Raw genomic sequence first — 6,809 nt, forward strand, 5'->3', positions numbered from 1 at the left:
CACACACACACACACACACACACACACACACACACACACACACACACACACACACACACACACACACCACACACACACACACACACACACACACACACACACACACACACACACACACACACACACACACACACACACACACACACACTACACACACACACACACACACCCACACACCACACACCAACCAAGAGTCCTATTTTAAGTATTACAAGATCAATAAAATCTAATAAAATGAAATAATGCTCCCCTTCCTCCTTAGTTGGAGAATTTGGAGTATAGTTTATAGTGTGGTGACACGTTATTGGACATAATTCACCTCTCGTACTGCTGATACTGTAGCAAGTTAGATTAAAATGCAGTCAAAATGAAAACAGCCATTTTGATTTCAGAGGTTTATTGAAGTCTGCCAGCTGATTGGTTGGATTCAGATAAATGGAGCCTGAATGAAAACAGCAATTTTGTATGCTATCTGTTTAAATAATTGAATAAATAATTATATTAATACATGTGTGTATTTTGCATTTGTATCCTGTTTTTACACATAGTCAATCTAAGGGCAACACATGACTTTGTTTGTGTGTACATACAAATATATGTACTGAGAATATTTGGTACATATTTGACGTGTCTCAAACAGCTACAATTATATTTTCATTCATCACAGGTTAAAGTATATCATAATTCTGACAATTGCAATCAGTATATATATTTCAATTTGTTCTGGAATGAAACAGGAAACAAATACACATTTCTGAAATATAAATTGTGACACTGCCCCAGGAAAGTTAATGATCCAGTTCATTGTTCATCAGTTGTCTGAGTGTGATATACAGGTTAACAGTTTCAAACACATCATTTGTTAATTTCAGATTATACTCTGACATTAGATCCACACAGATATGGAACACATCTTCATCACATGGGAAGTCCTTGAACACACACTCATCAAGGCAGACTTGAACTTTCTCCAGGTCCACGTGGTGCAAACAATCTCTGCCTCCATACAGATGAGGGACTGCATGCAATATGGAGGGACGTCCATGGGGTGATCGTGAGTTATGGACTTGACGGACTCTGTGATTGTTCCAAGTCAAAACAACCTCATTAAGTTCTTCCTAGGAGGCAAATAATATTCAGTCAAATAGAATGTATAAAAATACTGGGCAGTGGTGATTACTGCCTTAGTCAAGTATACTCCTGACCCATGGTTTGTTATATTTGTGAGATGTGTCTTCTAGTTGTACTATGGTAGATTGGCACAATCATATTAATAACTGTAAAATGTAAATTGCAGCAGTGCAACTAATGTTATATCTTAAGAGCTATAAAAATGTGGTGGATAAACCCGAAAATAAACCCTACTTATTTGACACAGCTACTCTGAATACCCACATATTTTTGTTAGCCAGAAAAAATAACTTATTATTCACTCTCTCCACGGAAAACAGGCAATTTCTATTTTACACATGGTCATTTGTGGCTCTTTAAAAATATTCACCACATTCAACATTTATTTATTTCATAATGTGACAAGTACCTGTATTATTTGTAGAAAGCAGAACTGGATCAAGGACTTGTCCAAGAAGTTGTCTGAGAAGTAGCCATCTACACTCAGTTTGTCAAAAAGGTCCATCCAAAACTGGACACACTCACTTCGCAAGGTCAGCCACCATCGTTCAATACGTTGGTTTCCAGTGCTTGGACCAAAGGTTACATTGTCTGTTTCAGCTTGGTTCTCAGAAAAATGCAAAAACTGCTGCATTTCAGCCATATGGCCATTTTCTGTTCCTAAATCAAGTCTGAGTCTGGCAGGGCACCCACCAGCATTGATAACAGCATCAATAAAGTAGCCAGCGATGATCTTCGGGTCTTTGTTTGTTTTGTAAGCTTCAAGCCATATCATCTTTCTGGAAAACCCGTCAATGCATCCACTGATTGCAATTCCAAATGGCTTAAGCTTGTCGTAACCATCAATGTGCCATACATAGTTTGGACCACAGCTGTGGTAGATGCGCCTTCGCAGTCTGTTTCTTGACCTCAGATCAACACCTTCACCATCCAATAACTGTAGCAGTATTCGCACTGTTTCTCTGTCAGTCACAATTCCATGTAACCAACATTTTTGGTGCATCCATCTGTAACCATGACACTGACCAGATGTTTCCAGTTGCTGTTCAATGAAGGTTGCCACCTCAGCCACATCGGTTTTATTCTTTCGACGCCAGAGCTGCTTCTTGCTTAAAATCCTTTCAAGGGTGCGTTTGCTTAGTACAACTCCATGTGAATCAGCAAGCAAATTAAGTATTTCATCTGTTGTAAATCCACGTTTAAAGTAGTCCTCAATGTACTCACAATCCATTTCCGTATCAAGATAAATAGGAGAATTCGAGCCAAAGAGCTGCTAGTTTGTCTGTTGTGACAAAGTGTCTCTTTTTATCTCATAATTATGACTTTTTATCTCATTATTTCGACTTTCTTATCTCATAATTAAGACTTTTTATCTCATTATGACTTTTTATCTCATAATTTCGACTTTTTTATCTCATAATTAAGACTTTTTATCTCATTATTATGACTTTTTATCTCATAATTTCGACTTTTTTATCTCATAATTATGACTTTTTATCTCATTATTATGACTTTTTATCTCATAATTTCGACTTTTTTATCTCATTATTATGACTTTTTATCTCATAATTTCGACTTTTTTATCTCATAATTATGACTTTTCATGGGGATTTTATTTTTTTCAAGTGGCGGAAATGGGCTTCCATACGATGCAGCCAGTGGTGTAGTGGGGATTTTTTTTACTGGGGGGACGCTATTTTAATTAGGTCATCCCAAACAATGCCACACAAGTGCACATGCGTGCAGTGCACTCACAAAACGGGCAGACAGGTCCACAGAAACTACCGGTATGCTTAGTCCTACTTTAGTTACTGTACTGCAAAAAGCAGACGGCGCTGCGCTCAACACACACACAGACTCAAAACCATGGACACACTGGCACATAAGTTACATAAACAATTTATAGGCCTAAATTGCATAAGCTACAGTATTGCAACTAAGCAGACAGTGCTGCTTCTCTCTATCTCTCTCTCTCCACTTTCAAAATCTATTTAAAACTCATAACAAACAAACAAAATGTCCAAAGTTGTCCTGAAATTATCTTATTAAATAAACAAAACGAAAAATATAGCCATACTTATGCAAACAACATTGAATCTGGACTTGACATTATTCTGATTAGGCCTAGCCTACATTGCAAATAAGCAGACAGCGCTGCTTTTCTCACACACACACACACACACACACACACACACACACACACACACACACACACACACACACACACACACACACACACACACACACACACACACACACACACACACACACACACACACACACACACACACACACACACACACACACACACACACACACACACACACACACACACACACACCTTGGGTTTTGAAGACTGATAAATCCGAAATGGATGAACAAACTTTGCAGCCCAGTTTCCCAGCTTTGCAGTGTATCCACGGGTATGCCTCTTGTTTCCTCCGCCACATCTCCTCCGTCCATACCTCTGGGAAAGGTGAGCTTGAGCTAGCTAGGGGAACGTTGCTAGCGCAGCTAACGTGCACGTTAGCTAGCATTATCCACGTCTTGAGGTGGCTCTTCTGATGATGTATTACTAGCAGCTCCACTTGTAGCTTCGGTGCTGCTAGCCTCTTTCTTCTTGTGAATTATATTCTTTTTAGAAAATAAGTCAAGTAAAACATGTTAGCCTGCCATTATAGAACTTTTTCGTTAGTGTTAGCTGCCGCAAAATCGGCGGGCGCGGCGAGCTGGCTCGCAGTGGGTGTGTCAGTGACCGCGGGGTCATGAGCGTGATGATGAATCATACTTTTTTAAGGAAATCGTTTTTATTTTTTATTATAATTACTGTGAAATGTATTATGTTTTCGTCATTATTACAACAAATACACACTTGCAACTGATAACACTGGCAATGATTTTATATTTATTAGACTTAAAAAAAAAGATCATGCTCAAAATAAGTGGGGGTACGGCGTACCCCCGCGTCCAACGCCCACTACACCACTGGATGCAGCCATCAACGCATCTAAGCGTATTATGGGGTGTCATCAAATGCCGTTGCCATGGCGACAGATCATTCGCCATCAAGTTAGTTCAAAAGTTTGCAGTTCAAACAGGGGCGTTGCCTGGACCTGGAAACATTCAGGGCTTAGCCCACAGTGGCGGCGCTAGTCAAATGTTCTACTGCAATACTCCCCACACGCACATACACAATTGCGCCATCTGGTGTCACAAACGTGTGTCTGCATTAGCTTTGTTACGGCAATGGATTGTGGGAGATTCTCATAGCACGTGAGGATTTCTTGAGGGTAAGGTGCCTGTATTATCTCGGTAGACAAAATGTATGTTTTTATTTTATAAGGACAATAACGTACTGTTGTGTTTGTTTAGTTTAATGTTAATTGTTTAATGCTCACAGTCACAGCAACATGTTTTTGTGTGATTGGTTTTATATGATTTATCAACGTGATCATCAATAGCTAATCTGAGCACCAGAACTCAGCTCACGTGTCCTTTTATGCTGTCCATTGAAATGCAGGAAAGTAATCACCAGCTCTGAGTGATCTGTTGCCGAGGGGACACTACACCGGAGTTACATAAGCAGAGATAAAGTGCTATTTTGAGGGAACTCACCTCCTCTGGGGTCCAGGGGGAAGAATTTTTTTAAATGTTGAAGTTAAAAGCATCAATCTTGTGCACTTTGAGAGCAACATTAAGAGATGTGGATACATCTCTCAACACCCATATGTCAACAAAAATCAAAGAATCAGAATCAGAAACGGGTTTATTATTTAAAAACACTTTATTTTCCAATTAAATCATAAACTATGTCAAATTATTAGAAGTTGTTAGTAATCAGATTAAACAGAAAAAAGGGATGGAAGGAGGAAATAATAATCCCTCATCACTTGCTGTTTGCGGTTGAAATGATCTATTTTGCTGGCCAAACATGCTGGATGGAAAGCAGTGATGTCTCACTTGCCTTGGCCCTGTATCTGCAGTCCCTAAATCAGTCATGTTACTCATTGACTCTTGTCTGTTCTGGTGTTCCTGTTCATTGTTGTCTCCATTGTCGTTCTTGTCTGTTGTTTCTCCTTCTTGTGTGTCCCTTTCTCCTGTTCTCCTTTCTTCATCCTCTACTCTGTTTGGCTCATCTGTGATGACTGTGTAGGTAAACACAAACAAGTATGTAAGTCAATCAGTTTCCAGCTCTGTCAAATAAATGAATTTCAAGATACACACATTTGTCTTCATTAAAATGAGTGTCACCACACTGTCACAAAATGTAATACTAACCAATTGAAAATAGTTAAATGTACATCTCTTGTAGATATCACTGTTAGAGTAGTTATCTGCCAATAGGACAGAATCATTCCTATACAAATGCAGTTTGAGTAATTCACTTAATATATTCACTTCATACTTTAATATAGTCATTTTCACTTGATACTCTAATATAGTCCTCTTTCTGCATTCAAAACTAAGGAAAGCTGTACAATTTGACATGATAATGAGGAAAAAAGGCCTCCGACAATGCAGATCATTTTGTGATCATATCAATTTTAAGATGGGGGTTAAGGCTTAATATTTGGGAGCATAGTGTCCCTTGCCCCCTTTCAGGAGCCCCACTGGATTAGCTTTGATCTGAAAGCTTGTTAGCTGGCTGTCCATCTCATAATGTACACATAGAAACTAGCTGTCAATAGGAATATCAATCAGAAGAATTATAATTTCATGCAAAAATCTGTCACAAAAAGAGGTTGCACATTTAAATTCAGGTGTTGTTATGGCAACGTCAGTGGCCAAACAAACACATTTACTGCTGCAAATACGTTCAAACATGCTGTTGACACGTAAAGCAGTGGCAACTATGCCACCATTTCAGCTGACTTTTCCTCAGAAATACCGTCACATAACATCCATATATTTCAGTGCTAGGTTGATGCTTAGCTAAGCTAACTATGAAACACTTTAACTGACAGGACTCCGGAACAACTGTGTAATGTAAGGTAGCTTCTAGCTTCATGTCGAACACTGACAGTAAGTCAACATTTCCCAGAGAGCTTTCTTTGAAATCACCAGGTAACGCTAAAAAACACAACATTTAGATTTTATGACAAAGTGTTTATTTAATATATCTGGCTAGCTATAGCTACTTGCTAACGGTTTAGCTTACCCCCGCGATTCAAAGTAACGTCAACGTAGCTATAATTTATGCTTTGCTTACATGTTGACATAACTTGTAAGTTTACTGACATTTACATACCTTACACATACCTCAGGTGGTGGCTCTGGGGTTGTTGTGTGAGCCACCACTTGAGAATTGCCGTATTTTTTATTTAAAAAATGTCTAATGTCCATCTTCAGAAACTCCGCGTCCGCGGCTGAAAGTTTAAAGTTTAAACACTGTCACAGAGGAGAGGTCAGCCAATAAAACACGTTTATTTCCATGCAACTCTCGGATTGGTCTGGTGGTTGCCTCTGTTGCATTCACTGAACACGGGAAATTACAATTCTGCCATCCTCTAGGTAAAGTACGGTTAATGTATTATATTATTGAGGGAGAATTTGTCCGGGGCTAAAGAAAAAACATCCGGGGCTAAAGCCCCGGATGCCTACCCCAGGCGACGCCCATGAGTTCAAATATTCTGCTGCTTTTCCAAGCCTTTTTTCTTTCTTTTCTTCTCTCATCATCA

Source organism: Gymnodraco acuticeps, unplaced genomic scaffold, assembly GCF_902827175.1.
Source record: "Gymnodraco acuticeps unplaced genomic scaffold, fGymAcu1.1, whole genome shotgun sequence".
Taxonomy (NCBI): Eukaryota; Metazoa; Chordata; class Actinopteri; order Perciformes; family Bathydraconidae; genus Gymnodraco; species Gymnodraco acuticeps.